The sequence below is a fragment of the Podarcis bocagei genome, assembly GCF_964188305.1.
Source record: "Podarcis bocagei genome assembly, chromosome: 1".
In the NCBI taxonomy this organism is placed as follows: Eukaryota; Metazoa; Chordata; class Lepidosauria; order Squamata; family Lacertidae; genus Podarcis; species Podarcis bocagei.
This window is the reverse complement of record NC_138125.1, coordinates 6,554,658-6,572,023: the sequence shown is the minus strand read 5'-3', so window position 1 is coordinate 6,572,023 and position 17,366 is coordinate 6,554,658. Positions and strand designations below refer to the sequence as shown.

Sequence of the window (17,366 nt, the reverse complement as noted above, 5' to 3'; positions counted from 1 at the left end):
ATTTATTTAGAGCAGGTTTACCTTGCTCTTTAGTCAAGAAGGAGCAACTTTCAAGCACAGCAGTCAGACAGTCCCTGCACTCAGGCTTAACAGTCTGAACAGACTGTACTGCAAGCTATGTTGGATGCTGTGCTCTGCCTCCACAATTAGAAGCAGCAATGCTTCTGAACACCAGTTGCTGGAAACCAGAGAAGGGGAGAGTTGCTCTTGTATTCGAATCCTGCTTTCGTGTTTCCCACAGGCATCTGGTTGGCCGCTTTGAGAACAGGATGCTGGACTTGATGGTCCTGATCCAGCAGGGTGCTAAGGTTCTTTTCTTAGAGACAAAGCAGATACCTTGATTCCGAATTGCTGTCGTTGCAAAACTGCCATTCATGCAATTGTGCAAACTTGCAATGGGTGGAGCAGTTGTTGTTGTTGTTGTTGTTGTTGTTTAGTCGTTTGGTCATGTCCGACTCTTCGTGACCCCCTGGACCAGAGCACGCCAGGCACTCCTGTCTTCCACTGCCTCCCGCAGTTTGGTCAAACTCATGCTGGTAGCTTCGAGAACACTGTCCAACCATCTCGTCCTCTGTCGTCCCCTTCTCCTTGTGCCCTCCATCTTTCCCAACATCAGGGTCTTTTCCAGGGAGTCTTCTCTACTCATGGGGTGGCCAAAGTCTTGGAGCCTCAGCTTCAGGGTCTGTCCTTCCAGTGAGCACTCAGGGCTGATTTCCTTCAGAATGGAGACGTTTGATCTTCTTGCAGTCCATGGGACTCTCAAGAGTCTCCTCCAGCACCATAATTCAAAAGCATCAATTCTTCGGCGATCAGCCTTCTTGATGGTCCAGCTCTCACTTCCATACATCACTACTGGGAAAACCATAGCTTTAACTATACGGACCTTTGTTGGCAAGGTGATGTCTCTGCTTTTTAAGATGCTGTCTAGGTTTGTCATTGCTTTTCTCCCAAGAAACAGGCGTCTTTTAATTTTGTGGCTGCTGTCACCATCTGCAGTGACCATGGAGCCCAAGAAAGTAAAATCTCTCACTGCCTCCATTTCTTCCCCTTCTATTTGCCAGGAGGTGATGGGACTAGTGTCCATGATCTTCGTTTTTTTGATGTTGAGCTTCAGACCATATTTTGCGCTCTCCTCTCTCACCCTCATTAAAAGGTTCTTTAATTCCTCCTCACTTTCTGCCATCAAGGTTGTGTCATCTGCATATCTGAGGTTGTTGATATTTCTTCCGGCAATCTTAATTCCGGCTAGGGATTCATCCAGCCCAGCCTTTCGCATGATGAATTCTGCATATAAGTTAAATAAGCAGGGAGACAATATACAGCCTTGTCGTACTCCTTTCCCAATTTTGAACCAATCAGTTGTTCCATATCCAGTTCTAACTGTAGCTTCTTGTCCCACGTAGAGATTTCTCAGGAGACAGATGAGGTGATCAGGCACTCCCATTTCTTTAAGAAACTTGCCATAGTTTGCTGTGGTCAACACAGTCAAAGGCTTTTGCATAGTCAATGAAGCAGAAGTAGATGTCTTTCTGGAACTCTCTAGCTTTCTCCATTATCCAGCGCATGTTTGCAATTTGGTCTCTGGTTCCTCTGCCTCTTCTAAATCCAGCTTGCACTTCTGGGAGTTCTCGGTCCACATACTGCTTGAGCCTTCCTTGTAGAATTTTAAGCATAACCTTGCTAGTGTGTGAAATGAGTGTGATTGTGCGGTAGTTGGAGCATTCTTTGGCACTGCCCTTCTTTGGGATTGGGATGTAGACTGATCTTCTCCAATCCTCTGGCCACTGCTGAGTTTCCAAACTTGCTGGTGTAGCAGCCAGCTTAACAGAGCAAGATCTGTCGGTTCCCTGGTCTGCTCTGTATCTCAGCAGAAAAACTGGGATCCTGCTCCTCCTGGTGGCGAAACGTTCACCTGCCCTGCACTTGGCTTCAGATCCCTGCACCAAATTACAGGAGACGCTAACTGGAAGCAGGCAGGATGCGTGCCTGGCACCACAACAAACCAACATCGGGGGTCATGTAGGAAAACAGGTGGCTGCATTAGACTGAGTCTGACCATTGGCCCATCTTACTCAGCCTTGCTTACACTGACAGGCAGCAGTTTCAAGCTCTGTGTGCTGGTCCCGAGGGTTAACCATGCAGCGAGGTCTGAGTCCAGTCCGAGATCAAGGGTGCGGTATGGAGGCTGTCCGTCAAAGCTGAAGCTGGGTCCAAGGCAGGGAGTCGGGTGAGGTCAGGAACTCTGGCATAAGAGCAGGACAGGGTGCAGGCAGGAACAGGCTACCAACAATGTTGCTCCCGCAACCTGGGACTGGACCTGGCTGGCTTTTATCTGCCCCGAGGCATAGGGCGGCCCCGATCCTCGGGTGACTCACCTCTCCTGGCCTGGAGGCGAGCACTCCTCCTGCAGGAACTTAGTTCCCTCCGCCTCTCTGCCCTGAGCCTCTGCAGCTCAGGAGAGGCTGGAGGGTTACCAGACCCAGAGGCAACCTCAGCTTCCTCTGATGGGGCTGAGAGTGGAGCACCTGCAGGCAATGGGTCCTCCATCACCTCAGGAGCCAGAGCAGACTCAGCTGGTGCCTGCACCTGAGGATCCAGCACAGGTGAGGACCCTTCAGGCTCAAGCCCCAGCCCCGGCTCAGGTGGTTCTGGAGGCTGGGAATCCTGTGCAGGCTGGGATTCCTCAGGTTCAGCCTCCGAGTCTGAATCCCAGGCCATCACACTCTGTGTGGAGATGCTGGGGACTGACCCTGCGTTTACAGGAGAGAAGCAACAGCAAGCTGAGAGCAGAATGGAGGAAGAGTGAGTCCTTATTTTCTGAAGATTCCAAGACTACAACTGTGGCCTCAGTCAGACCATAACTGAAGTCCTACGTCCAACTCTGGGCACCTCGATTTAAGAAGGATGTTGACAAGCTGGAAGGTGTGCAGAGGAGGGTGACCAAGATAATCAAGGGTCTGGAAACTGTTAACGGAGATGTCTGAAGGCTCCCTTGGACAAAAAACAAGGACACCAGCCAGGAATACCAGAGCAAAACAGCAGCCAGTAGGCTTGGTCTTTATTGAAGACTGTCGCGACAGGACTCCCACAAGGTGGAACAAGATGGAAGCCCCAAACAAAAGAGAACCCAAACTTTTATTAGCTGCTAATCCCCATGTTACAACTCCCCAAAACTACATCACTCATACATCACGGTTACATCATGAAAGGGGAGGTCTGGTGGCAGTAATCTGAGCATCCTGGACCCTGCCCCATGGTTCCCCTTGCCCTCCACCAAACACCCATCACGTGTAACAAAAGAGATCTTTACATTTCCCTGTTTCCCAGCCAAGTGAATCACACCCTTTTGTCTTCATCTGGGTTTGTTATTTCTGGAATGGCTACCTGTCTGGCACTCAGGTATCAGGATGCCAGGAATTATCACTCAGGCAGAGGGGCTGCTGAGTAGCTGAGCTCACATGTCTGAAGTTTTCCCAGTGAGCCAGTACATAGATACATTTATCAGTGAATACTTACATTTGGTATTGTGCAGCAAAGGCCCTCTGAATAGACAGGAAGAAACTGTGATGAAGTGTTTTGTGGGAACAATTCACAAAAGTCACAAAAGTGATTGTGCTGATTTGGGTAGTGGGCTGCATGTGCATGATATCTGCTGGAGGGGCAACCCCCCCAAAAAACCTATACATAAATTCCTGCAACAAAACCAAGCCTTATGAGGAACAGTTGAGGGAGTTGGGCATGTTTAACCTGGAAAAGAGGAGACTGAGAGGAGATACAATAGCCATCTTCAGATATCTGAAGGGTATGGAGCAAGCTTGTTTTCTCCTGCTCTGGAGGGTAGAACTTGAACCCATGGCTTCAAGTTGCAGGGAAGGAGATTCCAACTAAAGATCAGGAAGAACTTTCTGAGAGTAAGAGCTGTTTGACAATGGAATGGCCTCCCCTGGGAGGTGGTGGACTCTCCCTCCTTTTAAGCAGAGGTTGGATGTTCATCTGACATGGAGGCTTTAGCTGAGATTGCTGCTTGGCAGGGGGTTGGACTGGATGACCCTCAGGGTCCCTTCCAACTCTACAACTCTGTAATTCTATGACATGCCAGTCAGGGCTGTTAGGAGTTATAATCCAATGCATCCAGCATTAGGTTGGCAAAGGCTAGGCTTATATGGACAGATATGGACTTGATATAAGGGAGTGTCTTACATTTCTTAATCCAACCAATCTTCAGCCTGGTCTCCTGGGGGTCCTTGCTCCTTATCAGGTCCCCAGGTTTCTGGAAGAGCACCCACCTCTCTCCATCTCACGGAAAAGGCAGCTGCGTTACAGGAATTAAATAAAATTCATTGGGATTCCTTCCCCGCCAGGCCAAGAGGGAATCTCTGGCGATGATTTAAAGCTTTCCGTGGCCACGGGCCTTCTTCCCCCCTCGGAGACATTTTAATCAAGGTTCCTGTTACCATAATCTCTCCGCAAAATGTGTTCCCCTGATCTTGGAGGGGACGGCTTCGTTATTGTAAATCACCGGGCAATAACTCAATTATATCAGTGCCGACGTTGTCGGGCCAGTAATAAATTGCTACCTTGCCGGGGATTTAATTATAGCATAAATCACCAGCAGCCCAGTTTCACAAGGGAGAACTGACTCCAAGCTTGTGCACAAGCACACACAATGAATGGGGAATTGTTGTTGTTTACTTGTTTAGTCGTGTCCGACTCTTTGTGACCCCCTGGACCAGAGCACGCCAGGCACTCCTGTCTTCCACTGCCTCCCGCAGTTTGGTCAGACTCATGCTGGTATCTTTGAAAACACTGTCCAACCATCTTATCCTCTGTCGTCCCCTTCTCCTTGTGCCCTCCATCTTTCCCAACATCAGGGTCTTTTCCAGGGAGTCTTCTCTTCTCATGAGGTGGCCAAAGTATTGGAGTCTCAGCTTCACGATCTGTCCTTCCAGTGAGCACTCAGGGCTGATTTCCTTCAGAATGGAGAGGTTTGATCTTCTTGCAGTCCATGGGAGGTGATGGGTCCAGTGGCCTTGATCTTCGTTGTTTGGATGTTGAGCTTCAGACCATATTTTGCGCTCTCCTCTTTCACCCTCATTAAAAGGTTCTTTAATTCCTCCTCACTTTCTGCCATCAAAGTTGTGTCATCTGCATATCTTTTGGTTGTTGGGGCTGGATCAGACCAAAGAACCATCTCTTCCAATAACCTGTTCTCACAGTGGCCAACCAGATGGGTATATCATGCAAGCAAGACCACAGTGCAACAGGACTCTTCCTCACCTTACGGTGCCCAGTATAGAGCTTCTGACAGTGGAGGAAGGACTTGTGCTGTTGATTGTGCAATGATTTCCAAATCTTCTTTTTCAAAAGGCAGGCTTAAAATGTGTGCAACTAAAGTGGGAGAGATGAGACAGAAGTGGGAAGAAAGCCATTAGAGCAGAGGCTCCCAGACTTATATGGCCTACCGAATATTATTTGGCTTTGCCTAGAAAGTGATTCTGCTAATCTAAGTTGGCTCTGATTCCTGGAAGACCTGCTCAACTTCGTTGGACTGGTCATGTTGTGCGGATGCCTGATTATTGTCTTCCAAAGCAACTACTCTATTCCGAACTTTAAAATGGAAAGCGTAATGCTGGTGGTCAACAAAAGAGGTTTAAAGACTCTCCCAAGGCAAATCTAAAAAAATGTAGTATAAACACCGACAACAGGGAAACACTTGTCTGTGAGTGCTCCAGTTGGAGAACGGCCTTTACCAAAGGTGTCATGGGCTTTGAAGACGTTCCAACTCAGGACGCAAGGGAGAAACGTGCTAAGAGGAAGGCACGCTTGGTGAATCCACACCATGATCAACTCCTGCCCGGAAACCAGTGTCCCCACTGTGGAAGGGCGTGTGGATCCAGAATTGGCCTCCACAATCACTTACAGACTCACTGTTAAAACCGTGTTTATGGAACACAATCTTACTCAGTTACGAGTGATCGCCAAAGAAAGAGAGAAAGAGAAAGAGAGAGAGAGAGAGAGAGAGAGAGAGAGAGAGAGAGAGAGAGAGAGAGAGAGAGAGAAAGAGAGAAAGAAAGAGAGAAAGAAAGAGAGAAAGAAAGAAAGAAAGAAAGAAAGAAGCAGGCCTTTTTCTACCTGGCCTGGAAGGGCAGAGCCCTGACTGACTCCATTTCGCTTAATTAATGTTTAGGGAAGCTTTTAATGTTTGATGCATTACTGTATTTTAATATTTTGTTGGAAGCCGCCTAGAGTGGCTGGGAAGCCCAGCCAGATGGGCGGGGTATAAATTAATAATAATAATAATAATAATAATAATAATAATAATAATAATAATAATAATATACAGAACTGATGAACTTGATCCAGCTTTGCAAAGTCTGATAGTAATGTATTATTGGCACCCCCTGCCAGTCCCTTGCTCCTTAGCATTCCTCCTGGGGGTGCGACTGTCCATTGGGAACCACTGATCTATGTGATCTTACAAAGTCTAGGCAGGGTTATCCAGGCCAATGCAGGAAACCTAACTAAAAAAAATAAATCCCTGACAAATTCCCACCCACATCTTCCCCTGGGCAAGTTCTCCCCTTCTCCATCTCTTCTTTCACTCACCACTCCTTCCCAGAGAGGACCTCTCTCCCATCCTAAAGTAGGATTGCCATATTTCAAAAACCCGGACGCAAAAGTTGTTGATATGCCTGGGCTTCCCCGGACATTTTAGATGTTTTATGAAAATTCTGCCCAGGTGCCATTTTCGACGGACGAATCCCAGATATGCCCGGGAAATTCTGGATGTATGGCAGTCCTATCCTAAAGCCATGTGATCCCCTTAGGAATCTAGCCTGCACCAGCTGCACCTTCTAGATCAGGGGTCCCCAAACTAAGGCCCGCGGGCCGGATAGGGCTTGAGGGACTCGTTTATCTGGCCTATGGCGACCCCCACTGCCTGCTGCCGCCGCCCACTCTTACTGGGGCTGCACTGCGCGGCTGCCCACTTCCGGGTCAGAGGAGCACCGGAAATACTGTATTTTTCGCTCTATAAGATGCGCTTTCCCCCTCCTAAAAAGTAGGAGGAAATGTGTATGCGTCTTATGGAGCGAATGCAGGCTGCGCAGCAATCCCTCTTGCTGTTCTGGCTTCAGCGATAGCTGCACAAAGCCTCTTCAAAAACATTTGATTCAGAATATGTTTTTCCTTGTTTTCCTCCTCTAAAAACTAGGTGCGTCTTATGGCCGGGTGCGTCTTGTAGAGCAAAAAATACTGTAGCTTGTGTGCATGCGCAAGCGTTATTTCCGGTGCCCATCCGTGTCAGAGGAGACCCGTGCACATGCGCACAAGCTATTTCCGGTGCTCCTCCAACCCAGAAGTGTGCCGGAAAGTATGGGCATGCGCTCCCCCGCTCTCCAGCCCGCCGCACAATCAGCGCAGGGGAAACCGGCCCGAGGCGCGGTAAGTTTGCTGACCCCTGTTCTAGATCAATTCTAAGGGAAGCCTCACACAGAGAACATTACAGTAGTCCAGTCGTGAGGTTAGTCCTGCAAAACCTCTGGTGGGTACCAGGTTGAGAAAGCCTGGCTTAAGGTAAAGGTAAAGGGACCCCTGACCATTAGGTCTAGTCGTGACCGACTCTTGGGTTGCGGCACTCATCTCACTTTAATTGGCCAAGGGAGCCGGCGTACAGCTTCCGGGTCATGTGGCCAGCATGACTAAGCCGCTTCTGGCGAACCAGAGCAGTGCACGGAAACGCCGTTTACCTTCCCGCCGGAGCGGTACCTATTTATCTACTTGCACTTTGACGTGCTTTCGAACTGCTAGGTTGGCAGGAGCAGGGACTGAGCAACAGGAGCTCAGCCCGTCACGGGGATTCGAACCGCCGACCTTCTGATCAGCAAGTCCTAGGCTCTGTGGTTTAACCCACAGTGCCACCTGTGTCCCTGTAAGCCTGGCTTACAACATCCTAAATTTGTCCGTCTTTAAGGTGCCACAAGAGTCTCTGCGTTTTGCTTCTTGCTACAACAGACGTAAAACAGCAACCGTTCCGGGAATTCTTCCAGCGCATTGGATCTGCGTGGAGAAGTGCCTCTACTGCACCACTCGGAGAGCAATCAATAGAAATATTTCATTTAGGTAGTAAATAATATGACAAGAGTAACCCAGGCTGTCAAACAATAGATTGTCTATAGTCTAATGAAAAGAGTCTCTGGATAGCAACAATGCCCAATATTAAAAGCTCTTGTTTCTGAGCTGCAGCGGGACTTTGGCCATATATCAAACGCAGTGAAGTACACGAGCGCATCCTTTCAGCCTCACAACAACCCTGCCAGGTAGGTTAGGCCAGGAGAGAGATTGACTGAGCTACGGTCTGTTTGCCCTTATCCCAGTGCTCCACGGAGCCATTATGACTCTTAAAAAAATCTTAAATTTTCTGTTTTACAATTTAGAGTATTCATTTAAACAACCTTAAAATGTCAGATGTCAAGGAAATAAAGAACTACCTGACTTTTCCAAGACATCTGAAGGTAGCCCTGTTTAGGGAAGTTTTTTTTGTCTGATGTTTTATTGTATTTTTAATATTTTGTTGGAAGCCGCCCAGAGCGGCTGGGGAAACCCAGCCAGATGGGCGGGGTATAAATCTATTATTATTATTATTATTATTATTATTATTATTATTATTATTATTATTATTATTATTAAATGACTTCCTTTCTTTCTCTTTCCATGGTTCATTTTGGATAACATAAATCCCTGCATATTTTACATAAACTATACCATTCAGTATTCCATTATTACATCCATCAAAACTTCCGGCGGGAAGGTAAACAGCGTTTCCGTGTGCTCTGGTTTCTGTCACCGTGTCCCATTGCGCCAGAAGCAGTTTAGTCATGCTGGCCACATGACCCGGTAAAGGTAAAGGGTAAAGGGACCCCTGACCATTAGGTCCAGTCGTGACCGACTCTGGGGTTGCAGCGCTCATCTTGCTTTATTGGCCGAGGGAGCTGGCGTACAGCTTCTGGGTCATGTGGCCAGCATGACTAAGCTGCTTCCCACCGGAGTGCTACCTATTTATCTACTTGCACTTTTGACATGCTTTCGAACTGCTAGGTTGGCAGGAGCAGGGGACCGAGCAACGGGAGCTCACCCCGTTACAGGGATTCAAACCGCCGACCTTCTGATCGGCAAGCCCTAGGCTCTGTGGTTTAGACCGCAGCGCCACCCGCATCACTGTAATGACCCAGTGAGTTCCCTTATATCCCTCTTAAAAGAATAAACACGCCACAGTCTTATGTAAAGTGTATAAAAGGAGTTTACTCACACATTCAGTTCACAGTTGGATCCCTGAAAGCACACTTAGTGACTAATATGTACATGTGGATCTACCCCATATGGGGGAATAATCCCAGTTACTGCAGACTGGAAGTCACTGCAGTTCACACGACGAAAGGAAGATGGAAAAGAAGGGGAGGAGGGCTGCGTGACTTGTGCTTTTTTTACCTGCACAGGTAAGGTCACGCCCACCTCTGGTCACACGCAAGAGGAAATATGTCCCAGTCCAGGAGGAAACAGGAAGTTCCGATTGGCTGGACCAAACATCCCCCTGCATGTCCACTCTAGGAAAACAAGGAATGTTGTATTTGACTGCTCCTTCTGTATCACATCCCACACCTGCCAGCTCTGCAGCTCTGTGATTCTAAGACACAGCCTCCAGAGAAAGGGCCAGAGGAAGCAGTTCTGATTTGTGCACAGGTTTCCGCTTCAGATTTCTTCTCCGTCAACGTCGCTGACGTTTAATCGACCAGTGACGGTGCAGAGGCCATTTTGCTGGGGGAGATTGCTGGCTGCCAGCTGTAAGACCACTTAGCAGGAGCATCATGCCAGCGTTGACAGGATCAGGCCCAGCAGGGCCCAGCAGGCTTCTGGAGCTCTCAGAGGGAAATAGAATCAACTTGCCGACGATATTAGATTGCTAATAAATTGCAGGCACTTTGGCATGTCCTACGCAGAGTAATTGATGTGCTGAAATCTGTCCTCTGGTTAGTTTCACTGGAGAAAGAGGCCTAACAGCAGCAACAATTTATTATTTCTCTTTCTCTTGTGACCGTATAGTGATCAGGGCTCAAGGCATGAAAACACAGAATGAAAAAAAGAAAACAAACAAGCAACTCCCCTCCCCCCCCACAAGCAAATTTAAATTAAAAGATGGCTTAAATAGCTCAAAACCTGGTTCTAGAGGAACGTTTTTGCCTGAATATATGTAAGGAAGGCACCAGGTGAGCCTGCCCGGGGAGAGCATTCTGCAAACCGGGAGCCACCACAGAAAAGGCCCGACCTTGTGTTGCCACCCTCTGGACCTCTCATGGAGGATGTTATGTACTGAGCTGAATAGGATCCAAAATGCAGCAGTCTGATTGGTCCTAGAATAGGATTCAAAATGCAGCAGTCTGATTGGTCCTAGAATAGGATTCAAAATGCAGCAGTCTGATTGGTCCTAGAATAGGATTCAAAATGCAGCAGTCTGATTGGTCCTAGAACAATAGGATTCAGAATGCAGCAGTCTGATAGGTCCGCAGGAGCCACCCAATCCAGCTCCAGGTGGAAGTGAATCCGCAACCTGATTGGCATTTAATACTGTGTATATTTTGAGTCCTCCCTGGGTAACAATGAGCTTCATAAAAAAAAATTATTTTACAATCACAAACATACAACATAAAAACAAGATTCCAAGAATCTCCTGGACTTTCTTCCTCCCCTTTGTGGGTCCTATTCTTAGTCATTTCCTCCTGCATCTTTTACAATAATCCAAATCTTTTGCATCCTCTTTATAGTCCAAAACTCACCATTAAACTACAAGTGTTATTCAAATCCTACTAACAGTTTTAACTGTTTTCAATGGTTTTTAAGGTAAATTATAAAATTCCCCCATTCCTTATTAAAATTTTGGTCTGCCTGATTTCGGCAACACTGAGCTGAGTGGGGATTTTAGGCCAGGTCTCGCAGGTCTTGGTCTGACATTGCAACCACCGGCTCTCTGATCTCCTCTTTTAAAATAAGATCTCTAACTTGCCACTGTAATTTTCTTAATAGACTAATAGTATGAAGTAAGCAGCACATAAGCTGCTTCCCACCAGAGTGGTACCTATTTATCTACTTGCACTTTTGACGTACTTTCGAACTGCTAGGTGGGCAGGTATATATATAAATCTTATATTAAAAATCCAAAAATTGAGAGAACAAGGTACAAGATCTACTACAGAAGCCACAAACAGAAAACTCATTCAGATTGTGTCCAAGAGGAAGATTCAGTCTTTAAAGTTCCTTTAGCCAGGCTCCTGTAGAAATCAACAAAGGTAAGTTTGATCAAACGAAGTGTCGGCGATGTTATGCTCAATATTATGCCGTCATTTTCTTGGCTATTTTTCTCTTGTAGATACCACAGGGGTCCAATGCAGGGGACGTGCTCTGCGGTCACCGTTTCCCTTTTGAGCTTTGGTTGAGAAGGAAGGGATAAGGCTTCAGATGCCTTTTTGCCGAAAGCTCTCCAGGCCTCTGCGCATGATTGTGAAAAGGTGGAGGTAACTGTTAATCAGGCCAAGAAGCAAGTGCTTTGAATGTGCCCGCCACAAAGGGAAAAACGAGTGGGGTGTTCTCTCTTTCGCAAATCTAGACTCACGGGTGCATCCCAGCGGATAAGGCTTGAACCCAGGGGCAAGGACCACAGACGGACTCGCGGCTGTACCTTGAACCGATTAAATGGTTTATTGAGGCACAAAGAAAAACGGACAAAATAGATGTGAGAACTTAAGTTGGCTGCATAAGGGCATAAAAGGAAATCCATTAAAGCCAGGACGACGTGATAAAAATGTGGCAGTACAGCATAACTAAAAGAATAACAGCAGTTTGAACAAGAATAATTGACACAGTGCTGGTCCTAGGAATATAGGCAGTTGCCACATATCAAGGCAGACCCTATTGTTGGGAAAATATTGGGGTTCAATGCCCAATACCCTCTGGATTCAGTTTAGATGCCAAAAGAAACCAGACAGCAATTGTCAGTCAAACGCAGGGCCGGCCCACCCATTAGGCAAGGTGAGAAGACCACCTCAGGCGGAAGGATCTGAGGCATCAGGCATAAGCCTGCATTTTATTAATGTTTGATCAGGACTTGTATATTAAAGAGAGAGCTTAGACTTTCAAAAGTTTCATGCCAGGCAAGAAGGCTAGCTGCTTAAGAAAACACTGACAGTGTTTTCTTCCTAGACAAGGGGCCCCTTTGATTGATAGCAGAAAACAATTCTCAAAGTCATAAAAGCTGAAATTACAGGCTAAGAACGAGGACACTGACCCTACATGTTATAGAAGATAAAAAAAGGCAGAGATAAACATGATTAGGAATGAGTAAATAGTAAAATAATGCCAATGTGCCTCCCAGTAAAATGAGCCAGATCTTCTTTCTAAGGTTAAAAAGGCCAAGACCAAATGGAGAAGCATCGAGCTGGCAGAAATTTTGGGAAGTCTTTTAAAGCTGTTTCTTTCTTAAACTGAGAGAGTTTGAAGGCAATAAATGTTGGGAAGAGCTAATGGAAACAAAGCAGCTGGGAAAAGCAGCTGGCTGAAGGGGGGGATGTAAACTAAAGAGGTTTCTTCTGAAACTGTTTTAAACTGAGTTCCTTTTTACAAAGACCTTATTCCTTTTAAGAGGCTATTTGTGTTGTGTATTAAATATATTGGCTCAAATATAATTATGGAAAGGATTTAACAAATGCTAGAAGAGTTGTATTTATCCTGGAATTAAGTCAGACACCAGCCCAGCCCTCTTGCTAGACAAAGAGACGCCATCCAAGCAGTCCTGATATATTGGCTGTCAGACATTTGTTTGGAAACCTTCAAATGAAGGAGATCTTTCAATGTTGATGTGAAACTCAAGATCCTTGACATATGTTTAAGATAAAAATTTAAGATTAACCATTTGTTTTAGAAGGCAATAGGGCAAGGAGGGCAAGAGGTGAGCTGGTAATTAAGATTCCTTGTTGAGATACATGTAAGATATATTACTACTTATTTGTCATTTATAGATGTAACAATATATAGCTCTTTGTGTTCCTTATAAGGACAGGAGGATATGGGTGTATCTTTTAGGATTGGATATAGCAATCAGCCAATAGGAAATCCAACCAGGCTGATTGGACAGAGGCAGCCACAGGAGGAGCAAAGGGGGCTGGATTAAGGGAATATAAGGGCTGGCCATAATGGCAGGAGGCCAGGCCAGAGCTTGGTAACCATATACCACTGTGCCTCTCATTTATTTGTCTGACAAATAAATTATTATTTTAATTTCTCTGTTGCTGCGTTGAATATTTCATTCCAGCTAAGCGTTAACCACAAGCAGGGTGCTACAGATCCACAAGGACAGCTGATCCTGATGTAGATTGTTATTCCCTGTCTTGTTCCCAATGTAGATCTTCACTCTCCCCTTCTTCCCTGGCTGGAAGGGGAGGGACGTCATTTTGTGGTTCGCCTCAGGCGCCAAAATGTCTTGGGCTGGCCCTGGTCAAACAGGATCTTGCCAGAGCAACACCATCTTAACCAGTAAGGAGCTGAGAGGGGACACACCAAATACAGACACACCCCCCCCCAAGCCGTCCCAGGTTCTGATTTGATCCTGGAATGTCCCACTTATCTTTAGGATGCCCCTATTTTCATCGGAGAAACGTTGGAGGGTATGGAGTTATGCGACGCCCCTACCACCTTTAGAAGACATCTGAAAGTAGCCCCAGATAGGGAAGTTTTTAAAAGTTGAATGTTTTATTATGTTTTTATATATGTTGGAAGTCACCCAGAGTAGCTGGGGCAACTCAATCAGATGGATGGGGTATATTATTATTATTATTATTATTATTATTATTATTATTATTATCCCCATTTTCATCAGAGAAATGTTGGAGGGTATGCAAATATGGGGGGGCAAGCAAGCGTGTATACACACACACACACACAAACACACACACACACACACACACACATATACACATATACATATATACAGTATATATATACCTCCAAGCAAAAGGAAGTTCCTGTTTTGTTTGGTTCCTGTTTTGTTTTTGTAAGGTTGATGTTGCTTAAATGTTTAGTTGGGGTTGGCAATTATTTTAATTTGGGTAAAAGTGTAAACTGTTTATTATTGCTAATATTGTTGTTGTTATTATTATTGTGCTTGCTATCGTTTTGTAATGTTTGATGCTTTGTTGCGTCGTAAGCCACCCAGAGTGGCTGGGAAAACACAGCAGATGGGCGGGAAATATATTAAAAAATTATTATTATTATTATTATTATTATTATTATTATTATTATTAAGGACAGTTATGTACCAAAATGGCAGCACTTTCTTCTCCTAGTTTCTGTTGGTCTAATCACAAGGCATAGCAACTTTCTTATCTTTCCCTCCTTCCTTTGTTCTCGGCAGTTATGGCAATAGTTCCTGCACATTTGTTGTTCCGTCCTTCTCTTGCAAACTCAACCTTTGCGTTCCAAACTTCCCTTGCTCAGGCCTCCTTGTGCATATTTTGAGTACCTATAATTTCTAGGGCACTATTCCCACAACTGCCATTCGCTTGAACTGTTTCTAATATTGAAATTTAAGCAGCTGTAGCCCACCCCGGGACCTGATGGCGGATAATAAATTGAAGCATGATTATTGCTATTACAAATGATAATCCAGCTGGTTCAATATCCCCTACACTGACTGGCAGCAGCTGTCCAGAGTTTCAGGCAGAGGATATCGCCAGCCCTATCTGCAGAAGATGCTGTGCTAGATTTGCTCTGACTCAACCTAAGGCGTCCGCCCGTGTTTGACAGAGCCAAGCACATCCCCTAATTGTCAGGTCTCTTGGTACCCGCTGAAGAAACCTGCTGACTAGAGACAATGTCCTCCTAACTCAGGACAAAGAGACGGCAAAGCTGACAGGAAGCTAACTCAGTGTCTCTGCTTCAGCAAATGGGCCGATAGCATCAGTCGTCTTCTGTCTATCTATCCGAACGTGCGACAGGTTGCCTTGGAAAATGGGGGAGTTGATGAACAGCCCATCATTGCTCTGGCTGGTTTTGTGGCTGCAATTTGTAATTTTTGCCCCAAAGAAATGCCTTGTTATTTATTTGCTTTGGGAGAGTCATCCGTCAATCAGGCATCATTTAATGTCCAGGGAGCCTCAGTCTCACAGGACAAAAATACCGTATTTTTCGCTCTATTGGACGCACCGGACCACAGGACGCACCTAGTTTTTAGAGGTGGAAATCAAGGAAAAAAATATTATCCCCCCCCCCAGCCCCAAAGAGCAATGGACAGGCTACATGCAGCCTGTCCACTTCTCCCAGAGCTTCTCGGGGCTGCGGGGGAAGCCCGGGTCCCCCCCCCAGCCCCAAAGAGCAAAGAAGCCAAGACAGTGCGCGGGATCCATAGCCGCGCAACCTCTCCAGCCAGGAGCTAAACCTCTCCAGTGCAGCTAAAGAAGACAAGGCAGCAAGCGTGATCCATCCCGCTCACTGCCTTGGCTTCTTCTTTAGCCTTGCACAGCATCTTTAGTCTTGCGCAACGGGATGGATTGCGCCCGCTGTCCACCGGGGCTGGACTAGATGACTCCTGGGGTTCCCTTCCAACCCTGCAATTCTATGACCTCGGAAGGTGTTTGGGGTCTCCACCACTGGAGGCTTTTAAGCAGCGGTTGGGGGACCATCTGCCTGGCGTTCTTTAGCTGTGATTCCTACATTGTGAGGGGGCTGGGCTAGATGACCCTTGGGTGGCCCTCCCAACTCTATACAGTCCTACAGTTCTGTGGCAGGAGATCCACAGCCACTTCACACAATGCCCACCCCCAATTTTCATCTGAGAGACATGTGTCTCTCAGTACCCCCCCTACCTGCCACACTTCCCCCACCCCACTTAAGCTGAGGGAATTCCTGCCCAGAGAATCTCCCAGCAATCAAGGAGGAGGAATCCGCTGCAGCCTCCAGCAGCGGAGGATCCATGGTCCCCTTCCTTCTCTCCTCCGTAGTTGCTTTGAAGCAGGAAAGTGGGAGAGGAGCTGCTTACACGAGTGTAAGCTGCTCCCCTCCCACTTTGCTGCTTCAAAGCAATCACGGAGGAGGGAATCCGCTGAAGCCTCCAGCAGCGGAAGATCCATGGTCCCCTTCCTTCCCTCCTCCGTGGTTGCTTTGAAGGAGGAAAGTGGGAGAGGAGCTGCTTACACGAGTGTAAGCTGCTCCCCTCCCACTTTGCTGCTTCAAAGGGAGCCCGGGAGGAGGGAATCTGCTGCAGCTTCCCCCAACTCCCGCGGAAGCCGCACGCTCTTTAAAGGGGCTGTGCGGCTTCTCCTGGCTTTTCTGGGAGGTGGGGGGATTCCCCCACCTCGTAGAAAAGCCCGCAGGAGCCGCGCAGCCTTTAAAGAGGGTGCCGCTCTTGGGGGCTTTTCCCCCAGGAGGGAGAAGGGACTGCTGCAGCCAGTCAGTCCCGTCTCCCTCCTAGAGAAAAGCCCGCAAGAGCGCACGAAGCTTGTGTGCGGCTCTTGAGGGCTTTTCCCGTCTGCCTCCCCCCTGCATTCGCTCCATAGGACGCACACACATTTTCCCTTGCTTTTTAGGAGGGAAAAAGTGCGTCCTATGGTGCGAAAAATACGGTAACCCACCAGACCTCTTTTTACCTGGCTGCCTGGGGGGGGGGGGACACACCCCTCTGGTTTTTTGCTTGCCTTCCTTGAAGGGTTCCCCCCCCCCAATAATTTTTATTAATTTTTTTCAAATATCTCAAACACAATACAGCTTAACAAGATTTTTCTCCTTTAAATCTATAAAGTATCTTATCCGAATTAACTGGCTTGTCTACATTGCTCTTGCTTAAGCGTGATTACTATATATACATTCTATAAGTGCCTATAATTCCTTAATAAATTTTTGCATTATACTTTAGACATACATTTCTTATTATATTACAGCATTACATCTTGTGGTCTAACTAAATGTTTACAGTAAACGTTGTGAGTTATATTTCAGTCCTGTGAGTGTCTTTATTGATGTACGGTTTTCTCTAAGCATACCATAAATTTGAACCATTCTTTTTGGAATTTCTCATTTCCTTGGAGGTTTTTAAGCAGAAGTTGGACGGGCATCTGTCATGCATGCTTTAGTTTTAGATGAGATTCCCGCATTGTACCTTCCAGCTGGACAGTTCCATGATTCTATGAACGATGCCTCTTGAATGCTTGGAGGGAGAGAGGCGTAGAATAGAAACCCCTGACTTTTCCATGGCTAGGCTGTAGCCTACTATGCAAAGGTAAGAGTCGCTACCTGTTGAACTTCTGGCAGCTGCCAAAGACTTGAAACAA

The 17,366-nt window shown here is 46.6% G+C and overlaps 1 long non-coding RNA gene across 1 annotated transcript in view; it reads right to left on the bottom strand.

Annotated features, from left to right (window-relative positions):
* Positions 1-688: 688 nt before the first annotated feature.
* The window catches only part of LOC308587474, a 306,756-nt gene continuing 290,078 nt past the window's right edge, over positions 689-17,366 (bottom strand). The window contains exon 3 of the long non-coding RNA XR_014008404.1: positions 689-852. This is a non-coding gene — a long non-coding RNA (uncharacterized lncRNA). The remainder of the gene's footprint in view (positions 853-17,366) is intronic.